General features: G+C 43.4%; 1 protein-coding gene across 2 annotated transcripts in view; it reads left to right on the top strand.

The window, feature by feature from the left end:
• GRIN2A (glutamate receptor, ionotropic, N-methyl D-aspartate 2A) overlaps positions 1-11,851 on the top strand; it is a 442,009-nt gene that overhangs the window by 212,755 nt on the left and 217,403 nt on the right. The gene's annotated exons all lie outside the window — the stretch shown is intronic.

Genomic DNA, 11,851 nt, shown 5'->3' with positions numbered 1-11,851 from the left:
TTTGGCATTGCCTTTCTTTGGGATTGGAATGAAAACTGACCCTTTCCAGTCCTGTGGCCACTGGTGAGTTTTCCAAATGTGCTGGCATATTGAGTGCAGCACTTTCACAGCATCATCTTTCAGGATTTGAAATAGCTCCACTGGAATTCCATCACCTCAACTAGCTTTGTTCGTAGTGATGCTTTCTAAGGCCCACTTGACTTCACACTCCAGGATGTTTGGCTCTAGGTGAGTAATCACACCATCACTCACCTAGATTATCTTGGTCATGAAGCTCTTTTTTGTACAGTTCTTCTGGGTATTCTTGCCACCTCTCCTTAATATCTTCTGCTTCTGTTAGGTCCATGCCATTTCTGTCCTTTATCGAGCCCATCTTTGCATGAAATGTTCCCTTGGTATCTCTAATTTTCTTAAAGAGATCTCTAGTCTTTCCCATTCTGTTTTTTTCCTCTATTTCTTTGCATTGATTGCTGAGGAAGGCTTTCTTATCTCTCCTTGCCATTCTTTGGAACTCTGCATTCAGATGCTTATATTTTTCCTTTTCTCCTTTGCTTTTCACTTCTCTTCTTTTCACAGCTATTTGTAAGGCCTCCTCAGACAGCTATTTTGCTTTTTTGCATTTCTTTTCCATGGGGATGGTCTTGATCCCTGTCTCTTGTACAATGTCACAAGCCTCCATCCGTAGTTCATCAGGCACTCTGTCCATCAGATCTAGTCCCTTAAATCTATTTCTCACTTCCACTGTATAATCATCAGGGATTTGATTTAGGTCATACCTGAATGGTCTAGTGGTTTTCCCTACTTTCTTCAATTTACACGCCTTTAAAAAACTGCGTTGTATGCTCAGTCGCTTAGTCATGTCCCACTCTTTGTGTCCCCATTGACTGTAGCCCACCTGGTTCTTCTATTCATGGATTTCTCCAGGCAAGAATACTGGAGTGGGTTGCCATTTCCTTCTCCAGGGGATCTTCCCAACCCACGGATTGAACCAGCATCTCCTGTGTCTCTTGCATTGGCAGGTGAATTCTTTTACGACTCCTGAGACTCCTGGAAAGCCAGGTGATTCTGATGGTCACCAAATTACTGAATTACTGCCTCCTGCATTCTAAGAGTTTGGAGGATGGAAAATCCCTCTGTGAGGTGGTAGGCATTCTGGGAAAGGGAGAGTGATATCTAGATCTTGAAAGCTGACAAAACATTGACAAAATTAGCATATTTTATTTCTTAAGAAGTCTTTTGGTTATTATAATAAGTGCATGTTGTTTAAAATAGAAGGAACTATGAAATATAATAGGAAAAGCACTTGTAATACCATCACTACTGTAATATTTTGATAAAGTTTTCAATGTTTATTTTTTCTTTGAAGTATCTTTTGAAATAATCCTGTGCTTATTTGTGTTTGCTTTTGGTAACCCAATATTATAGCTTAAGCATTTCCCTTGTTATTACAGCCTCTCAATACACTCTTTTCTCCTTGATCATAGAATTCCTTTTTTATTTGGTGTAGAACATTCTATCAGTTGTATTTCCTTTCCTATCAGTGTATCTTGGTACACAGGTAGGAAAGACAGTGGTGATGATGGTTTCTGCTTTCAAAGGAAGATGAATTCTGCTATTTTCCCTTCAGAGTTGTTATTCTAGCCAATTGATTAAGAATCCTCCATTTACCAGAATCAAGATGACTGTGATTACCTATGGGTTTGGCCAGATAATAACCTCATACCCATGTATCTTCCTTTTAAAACACTGGCAAATCATCACTTCTGATCATGAAGACAGATAGGAACCAGAAGTATAAATTGAAGTTTCTTCCCATCCCATACAGAAAGCCATGTAGAAATGAACATGTGAATTAGCTGGCACCATAGCAGGAAGTTGCAGTAACAACATTTGGTTTATTCTTATTGATGGCAAGGGAATTGATCCCTCCGGTGTAACTGAGGAGCATTCTCAGAGCTGAGCAAACCAGGCAACTTCTGTCAATAATTGAGTTTTAGGCAGAACCTCATAGAGAGTCAGGTTGCTCTTTAGAGTGTGTGTGTGTGTGTGTGCATGTACCTAGAGCACATATATGTGAGGGAAGGTGCATGTACTGGTGTGTGTGTGTGTGTGTGTATTTGTAGGTGAAAGAGTGTCACAGCAAGAATAAGCCTATCCAGAAATCCAGGTGCTCCTTGGCTTGTGGAAGCATCACTTGAGGTTTCTCCTCCTTCATCTTCACAGGACGCTCTCCCTGTGTATGTGTGTCTGTTTCCAAGCATCTTTTCATAAGAACGTAGCCATATTGGATTAGGGTCCCCTAATGACCTCACTTTAACCTGATCACCTCTGTAAATATCCTGTCTCCAAGTACAGTCACATTCTGAAGGCAATAGGGGTTAGGACTAAACACATGGATTCTGGGGGTGTGCTGGGGGACACAGTTCAACCTTTAAAAGATAAACCCTCAAAATACAAAGATAAATCTTCCTACATGGGAAAATACGCACTGAATAATGATACTGAAAAGTAAGACAAATACATAGTGAAAGAGTCTTTACCTGCCTATCTATCTATATAATCTGTCTATCTGGGGCTTCCCTGGTAGCTCAGAGTTAAAGAATCTGCCTAGAATGCAGAAGACACAGGTTCAATCCCTGGGTCAGGAAGATCCTATGGAGAAGGGCACAGCAACCCACTCCAGTATTCTTGCCTGGAGAATCCCATGAACAGAGGAGACTGGCAGGCTACAGTCTGCGGGGTCGCAAAGAGTTGGACATGACTGAAGTGACTGAGCACACACGCATGCATTCTATCTAAACACACATACACACACATATGTATGTATAATACAAGGGTTGGCTGTGAAGGAAGGAGGAAATAGGATGCAGGGAATAGAAGCTAGATGTCTTTGACTATATACTATTTTTATAGATTTGATTTTAGAGACATTTCAGTATTTTATCTCATTATGAAAAATGAAATTAAAAAGCAACTCCTAAGTTCTAAAAGGAGAGTAAAACAAGTAAATCTAATTTTTGCAATAACCACACAGAAAGGAGCTATTCCAAGGGACTTTATTTTATTTATTTATTCATTTTGGGCTGTGCTGGGCCTCGCAGTGAGGGCTTTTTCTCTAGTTGCAGTGAGCAGGGCTAATCCCTGGTTGTGGAACATGGATTTCTCACCGCATTGCGGAGCACCGGCTCTAGGCACATGGGCTGAAGTAGCTGCGGCATGTGGGCTCACTAGCAGTCGCTCTGGGGCCCTGGAGCACTGCGCTCAGTAGTTGTAGCGCGCGGGCTTAGTTGCTCCACAGCATGTGGGATCTTCCTGGGCCAGACATCAAAGTGGCGTCCCGTGCACTGACTGGAAGACCCCTAACCACTAGACCACCAGGGAAGCCCGCAAGTGTCTTTAAAACAGAACTTTGTATAGTCCAGGTAGAATGCATCCTTAAGGACAAAAGGAATAGCAAGAAATCTTGTTGTCAGTATTTTCAGGACTAATAGTAATAATATTGTTTTATTTTGAGGCGTGTACATGTATAGTGTGGGATAAAGAAAATTAGTAATTATGTCGACGACATGGAGAATGAGTCTTTTGCCCTAAGAGAAAGAAGAGATCTGTGAGATTGAATCCTGAACTTAAATTATGATGTATTTTAACTTAAAATATCTGTACATGTACTCTAGGATAGTAGCCAACTTAGTAGCAATAAGCACCTCTAGAATCAGATCTTGGTTTATAAATACTCTTTGGCTCTGAGAGAAACCACTGGAAAACTGGCTCTTTCACAGTGTGGGGCTGATCCTTCCAAGAGCATCATTTCAGAGTAGAGAGCAAAGCAGTTACAAAGACTGCAGGTCAAAAAGCCCAGAAGCCAACCTGAAGTCCCCATTGGCCAGGGATGGAACAACTTGGGCATTAATAAGTATGTGTGTGCTAAGTCACTTCAGTCGTGTCCGACTCTTTGAGACCCTGTGGACTGTAGCTGCCAGGCTCCGCTGTCCATGGGATTCTCCAGGCAAGAATACTGGAATTGGTTGCCATGCCCTCTTCCAGGGAATCTTCCTGACCTAGGGATCAAACCCGTGTCTGTTGTGTCTCCTACTTTGGCAGTTGGGTTCTTTACCATTAGCACCACCGGGGAAGCCCATCAATAAGTATACTAACTGCAATATCAGATTTTGCTTTCTATGTGGGTGTGTATGTGTGTGCATATAAACAGGTACGTGCATATATGTATATCAAATGTATTCTTTACGTATAGAGAAATTTATAGTTCCCTTATGTTTGAGTACATTTCTTCAATCATGGAGTATCTATTGACTTCTTAGATGGCTGACCCTGCACTAGATGAGGCTGTATTGTGACACGCATACACGGGTGAAAAACGAATCGTAGATTTTGAAAAGTACTCTGGAGGAAGGAAAAAGCAGAAAGCCACAGTAAAAAGGAATGGACGAAGACTCTCCTGTAGAAAAGGAAGATGTCTCAGTGCAGATGGCATGTAAGCTGAAATCTGAAGGATGAAAAGAAGCCAGTAAGGATGGGAGAGTCAGGGGAAAAGCATTCCAGGTTGAAGGAACAGCCAGTGCAAAGATGCTGAGGCCAGTAGTGACTGTGAAGTCACTCAGTCATATCCAACTCTTTGTGACCCCGTGTGCTGCAGCCCACCAGGCTCCTCTGTCCATGGGATTCTCCAGGCAAGAGTACTGGAGTGGATTGCCATTGCCTTCTCCAGGGGATCTTCCCGACCCAGAAATCGAACCCAGGTCTCCCACATTGCAGGCAGATGCTTTACCATCTAAGCCACCAGGGAAGTCCTAATAGTGACAGAGATCACTATTATTGTTAACAGACAGATCAACTATTGTCAGGGTTCAGAGGCGGAAAGGTGAGGTGCTGAACACAAAGAACAAGGGGGGATTTGGGGTGGAGGAAATAGACGTAAATATTTTCTGTTACAACTGCTGTCACGATACTGTATGAATTTGTCAAACTTTATAAAACTGTGTGCTTAAAGTTGGTAAGTCTGTCCACGGGATTCTCCAGGCAAGAACACTGGAGTGGGTTGCCACAATCTTCTCCAGGGGATCTTCCCGACCCAAAGATCAAACGTGCATCTCTTATGTCTCCTGCATTGGTAGGCGAGTTCTCTACCACTAGTTCCCCCTGGGAAGCCATTGTATATAAAGTATATCATAATAAAGCTGATGAAAGAAAAAAAAAATCAAAGAAGAAAAAAACAAAAACACAAACAAAGATCCTGAGGCCAGAAAAAGCTGATCGTGGTCTGGAAACTGTCGAGGTCTGTTGTGATTGGCGAACAGTAAGTGAGAAGGGGAGAGGCCCAAGATATTTGATCTAATTTGGTTTTCAGAGTAGCCACGTGGACTGTCCTCATTGGTCCTCTCACTTCATAGATGGGAGGAGCAAAGCAGTCCTCTGGTGTCATTACCAGTAAGTCACGGAATGGGCTCTCGGATGCTTTTTATGAGACTGGTCCTTCCCCAGGCAAATAAACTAAAACCTGCCATAGTCTTAGTTTCCTCTTGCCTCACTCTTCTCGAAACCAGAGAGGTCCGTTTACGCGCTGCACAGCAGGACCACAGGGAGGGACTGGGTTTGAAAAGAAAGGCGAGATCCCACACGCTCCGCAAGCCGACGTCAGGGTTTCTTCACAGGTTTTGCTGTAGGAGTAGGAAATGTGGGTACAACTTTTTAATGTCTTACAAGCATCTGTGGGTACATAGCAGAATTTGCTGTCACATCCATCTGCTGCTCTCCCTCTGTCTCGCTGAGTAACCTGCCATTTGAGACGGGGAACCAGAGCCGCATTGTGTCATCAAAGCAAAGATGAAGACATCCCCAGGTCTGGGGCGGCATTGGCTCAGCAGCTCGGAGTAGGAAGCAACTTGCTTTCATCCTCTGAGAGACGCCTACCGCTGATTCCCCCGTCTTCTCTTCTCCGAAGAGAAAAGTAATGAAAAGCCTTCTGGGGTATGTTCCTATTGCTCACGATTGTTTTCATGGTGAGCTTGACCTGGTTCACTGAGTGGGAGAAATCTGAGGTTGACACTGAGTATAAGACCTTTTTTGTAGGAGGAGAAAGAGAAGGACGGAGAGGAGGGGAAGAAGACCTGTGGAGTACTTCACATACTCGTGATGACCATTACAAAAGCCCAGCCAGGCTAGGAGTTATAATCACCTTTCTACAGATAAGCTCAGTGTAGCTAAGAAAGGTTAGGAGACCTGCCCAAGTTCCCACAGACAAGAAGAAGCTGAACCAGGCCCGCGCAGCTCCATTCCCTGAGACACACAGTTTCTCCATGGATGCTCTGAAATGTGAGCGGTTGGTGCTTTGCTCATACAGTAGCATCTTAGTGTCCTAGACACGTAGCATCTAAGAAACATAGCATCCAGTTGTTTCATGTTGCACAGAAGAGGCTCAGGAAGGTGAAGAATGTGTCCAAACTCCCCCAGCTAAGAAGCAGCAGAGCCTGGATCCAAGTTCTAACTCCAAGTCCACCGCTTTCTTCTCAAACCATCGCTGCCTTGTTCTTGCCGGAGCTCTTTTTTCCTTAATTACCGTGGTCAAGGTCCAGGGTCAGCATAATTGAGAATGTCCTTGTTTTGTGAATTAGAAAGGATTTTCAGTTTACTTAGAGTTGAGATTGAGGTTAAGAGAGGAATATATTCACCAAAGTCTACTTCCCTAGGGAAAGCCAATAGACTGAACTCCAGTGTGTGTGTGTGTGTGTGTGTGTGTGTGTGCGTGTGTGTGTGTGTGTGTGTGTGCGCACGCTCGCTCATTTGATGAGGGGCAGAGGGGGACTGGGCACATTTGCATATTTGCTACTGTTGGGAAAAAAAATTCTGCTGTATTCTTTCCAGTTTCTTCTGGAAAGACTAAGACAAGACTAAGAAGATCTTGGTCTGAAGATCAAATGACATGAGACACATTAAGAAGAGAAAACCAAATTTACTTACTTTTGTATGGGGAAGGGTAGCGGGCTCCATAAGAATAAAGGACCTAGTTAGGCAGTTGAGGCTTATGTGTTATTTGAGAGAGGACAAGAGTAGGGGTTTGGGAGTTCAAAGCGGAGGAAGGCAATTTACAGGAAGATCCAAAAGAATCAATGTTTGGGAAGCAAATGTTTGCTGGGCCACCTGGAGACACAGAAAGTACTTTGATCAAACTGGCTTTCAGGGATATACGTATCCATATAGCTGATTCACTTTGCTGTGTAGCAGAAACTAACATGATATTGTAAAGCAACTATACTCCAATAAACATTTTTTTAAAAACACTATATGTGAAAATGATAGTTTAAACTTTGAAAGAACACAAAGATATGAATGCTTAAGAAACTCGCCTTTCTGTGTTCCATTGACATTTGAAATCTTTCCTCCTTTTGTACTTGTTTAGATTTGGTTTTGGCATAAATTTGAATTCCCTTTTGTATCTAGTATACAATTTTTAAAAGTTAAAAAATAATGGTCTCGTTAGGTTCTGCCTGTCTGCTACACCGAGTTCATAAACTGTCATACACCAAGTACGTCGTTATCTGTGATGATAGTTCTTTCTGGAACCGGTCCTCTATCTAAATCCTTTTAGCAGTTAGAAAGTAGAAGTGTTGGTCACTGAGTTGTGTCAAATTCTTTGCAATCCCATGGACTGTAGCCCACTGGACTCCTCTGTCCATGGGTTTCTACAGGCAGATTCTTTACCATCTGAGCCACCAAGGAAGCGCCAAAGTGTTAGTTGCTCAGTCGTGTCCAACTCTTTGCAACCCATGGACTGTAGCCCACCAGGCTCCTCTGTCCATGGAATTCTCCAGGCAAGAATACTGGAGTAGGTAGCAGGTGCCATTCCCTTCTCCAGGGGATCTTCCTGACCCACCGATCTAACCTGGGTCTCCTGCATTGTAGGCAGATTCTTTACCATTTAAGCCACCACGGAAACCCCTGCAAGGCAGTTAGGGTGAAAGTCAAACGTTCTTCCTGAGTCTTTGGAGCTTGATTGTTTTAGCTGGAAGCAATTTGCATACCGAAGGGGCACATATTGAGGTGGCAAATTCTGCTTAGCCAGGCTAGTTAAAATTCACTGACAGAGCTGCCTAAAAATGTGCTTGAGATCTGCCTTCAACTCAGCCCTGCAGTGGGCAGTGTCCTATATTCTGAGCACCTAAATGTGCACACAGCCTGTGTACCTGAGCCAGGACACAGAAGGGGCTTCGTGCATTACCTGGCAGATGGTCTGCAATGCTGTCTCCCGCGGTTTGCTCAAATCCATGTCCATGTCGGTGATGCTATCTCACCATCTCATCCTCTGCCTCCCCTTCTCCTTTTGCCTTCAGTCTTTCCCAGCATCAGGGTTTTTCCAATGAGCAAATAACATACCCAGGGCTCAAATCCACATCTGTTTAAGTTTCCAAACTGGGGTCTTGCAGGCCAGCTTCACACTGAATGGGGACCATGTAACCAACCGGTCGATTAGGGATTAGTTGCTGAGATCAATTAAGGGATGCAGAGAGTTAACTTCTTAGCTGTTGGAAGCAGAGGCGAAATTGGACAAAGTTCATTCACAGCAGTGAGCAGAGCCTAGGCAAGACAAACTGTTTTGTATTCCACGACTGTGGTAGCCTTTCCCTGATAACACGTGGATTCTGAGATCTCATTCCTCACCCAGTGTGGTGCCAGGCCGGCCAACTGATGGATAGCGGCTTTACTTCCAGGGGTGAATTTACAAGGCACGCCAGCTGAGCCACTTCAGAGGACCTGCATCCTTCCCGAGGCTCCTGCAGGGTGGGCGTGGGGGCGCCTGCCTGCAATTCCATTACTGGGATTGACGCACTCCCTCCTGGTTTTCTGTAACTCTCGCTGATGACGTGAGTCTTGTCGGACAAACAGACGTGGCTCTGAATATTCCTGGTTGCTGACTGCTCCCAGCACGCTGGTCTGGGTCTTAATTTATAAAGGTGACTGACAGACGACATGAGGATGCTGGTGCCATTGAAAGAAGGCTTTCGTGTTACTCATGGTTCCCTTGAAACAAGAAACAGAGCAGGTCCAGCAGAGGACAGCCACCGGGTTTGGGTCAGGAAGCAGAAGCTGGGAGGAGCAAAAAGCATAAGGCAGATGATTTATTGGGGTTTCCAAGGAAAGGCAGGACAGGGTAAAACAGTTTGGGCTTAGCTAATTTGAATAATTTCAGCGGGCTCTAAACTATAGGGATGGTGTGCAGCTGCCTGGCACCTGGTCCTTGGATGATTCTGACAAAGGAATATTGCCTCCGGGGGTTTATGGGCCCAAGAGAGGCTGTGTGGTTCTGGACTGGTTTGTTTGCATCAAACAAACCAAGTTTGATGTTCCCAAGTCCTTGCCATATCTAAGAATTGGATAGCACCAGAAAGTGCAATCGCTCCCATAAAAAGTCAGAAAGGCTTAAGATACCAAAACATCATAATACCTAGAAAATTTAATATATGTATAATATATACACCCGGGCTTTCCAGGTAGCATGGTAGTAAAGAATCTGCCTGCCAAGGCAGGAGACCCAAGAGATGCAGGTTGGATCCCTGGGTTGGGAAAATCCCATGGAGGAGGAAATGGCAACCCACTGCAGTATTCTTGTCTGGGAAATCCTATGGATGGAGGAGCCTGGCGGGCTGCAGTCCATCGGGTCCCAAAGAGTCAGGCACGACTGAGCGACTGAGCACTCACGCATACACACCTAACTCTCTGAATTGGTTCGGGATTTTGGACTTTTGGGTTCTAGCAAAGAATCAGAAGATGAGTGGGTCTGCAGTCCCTTCTTTTGCGACACGAGACCAGTTAGTTTCCTCCTTTGCACACGTGAGAGCTGGGTTGCATCAGTGTTTCCCAGGATTCAGGATGCGACAGGTGAATGAGATGGTTTGGCCTCAGCCTGAGAGAATGTGGACTCACAGAGCAGGCACACACCAAGGCTGGGATTTCAGAATATGGTTTATTTTTGTGGTGATAATTTATGTAAGTGACATATGCTAGCTATAAAATCTCCCTTAAAAAATCTTAATTACATTTTTGAAATTTATTTATTTTTAATTGAAGGCTTAATTACATTTTAAAAGTTGAGTTGATTTATAGGCAAATAAGTAACCGCAAGTGTCTGTTATTGAAGAGAAACTGTGATTATGGAGGTATCTGTTTCTCCCTTTAGTACTATCATATATTTGGGGATTCTACTATTAAGTGCATACATGTTCATGAATGTTCTATCTTCCTGATGAATTGACCATTTTATCATTATGAAATGTCCCTGTGGTAAATACTCTTTTGTCTTGAAGTCTGTTTTATCTGATGCTATTACAGATGCTCCAGCCTCCTAATGCTTACTGGCTGTATGGTATGTCTTTCTCCATTAACTTACTTTCAATTTGTCTGTATCTTTATATTTAAAGTGCATCTCTTAAAGAGAGCAAATAGTTGGTCTTGCTCTTTTTAATCCATTCTGATAATCTGCGTTTTAGTCCAGTCGCGATGAATGTGATTATGGATGTGTGATTAGGTATATCATTTTATTGTCCTCTGCTTTCTATTCTTCTCTCTTATGTATTGGTTTTCTTTTTTTTTTTATTTTATTCTTTTTTTTAAAATTTTATTTTATTTTTAAACTTTACAATATTGTATTAGTTTTGCCAAATATCAAAATGAATCCACCACAGGTATATCTGTGTTCCCCATCCTGAAACCTCCTCCCTCCTCCCTCCCCATACCCTCCCTCTGGGTCGGTTTTCTTTTTTAAAATTAATTTTTATTGGAGTATAGTTGCTTTATGTGGGCTTCCCAGGTGGCTCCCTGCTAAAGAATCCACCTGCCAATGCAGGAGACATGGGTTCAGGCCCAGGGTCTGGGAGACCCCCTGGAGGAGGAAATGGCACCCCACTCCAGTCTTCTTGCCTGGGAAAGCCCATGGACAGAGGAGCGTGGCAGGCTACAGTCAGTGGGGTTGCAAAGAGTCCCGTATGACTTGGTGACTAAACAACAACAGATGGCTGTTTTACAGGGTTATTTTAGTTTCTGCTGTACAGCAACGTCGATCAGTCATCCTATACACGTACATGCGCCCTTTTGGTCTTCCATCCTGCTCAGGTCACCATAGTGCATTAAGCAGAGTGCTCTGTGCTGTGCAGTAGGTTCTCAGTAGTTATCCATTATCTATTGTTGCTGTAACAAATGACCACAGACTTCAGGGTTGCAAGACTGAAGTTTGCATTTCCTTACTGTCTCTGGGTTGGGGGTTGGTCCCCAGCAACGGCTGGTCCTTCCCTCTCAGCCTTAGACTATGACTCTCTGACTCCTCTGCCACCCCTCTCCGATTTCAGCCAGAGAAAGTTCTCTGATTTTAAGGATATGTGATATGCTGGGCTCAGTGGGCTCCTCCCCTGTTTTAATGTCCTTAACTACTTCTGCAATCTTTTTATTTTTTTTATGTAAAGACATATTCATAGGATCTAGAGATTAGAGCACAGGTATCTATCTTTGGGGAGCATTCTGCCTGCCATAACTACCTTAAAAAATATTTTTGGATATTTTAGAATTCAATTTTAACTTATTGGTTTCAGCTTGCCTTTTTAAAGTGATGGCCTTGGGAATTACATGAAACATCCTTAGCTTTTCGCAAGCTATATAGGTTTAATATTGTACCATTTCACATAAAATGTAAAAACATTTCACTGGATATGCCCATTTACCATCCTTCGGCATTCTTTAGGCTGTGGTGTGATATCCACTGAATCTACATTCATTAAAACTGCAGGAGACAATGTAAGAATTTTTGCTTCAAACAGCCACATGCATATGTATTTTTTAAATTAAGAGG

The sequence above is a fragment of the Bison bison genome, unplaced genomic scaffold (assembly GCF_000754665.1).
Source record: "Bison bison bison isolate TAMUID 2011002044 unplaced genomic scaffold, Bison_UMD1.0 scf7180017864293, whole genome shotgun sequence".
Classification (NCBI taxonomy): Eukaryota; Metazoa; Chordata; class Mammalia; order Artiodactyla; family Bovidae; genus Bison; species Bison bison.
This window is presented reverse-complemented; position numbering and strand designations above follow the sequence as displayed.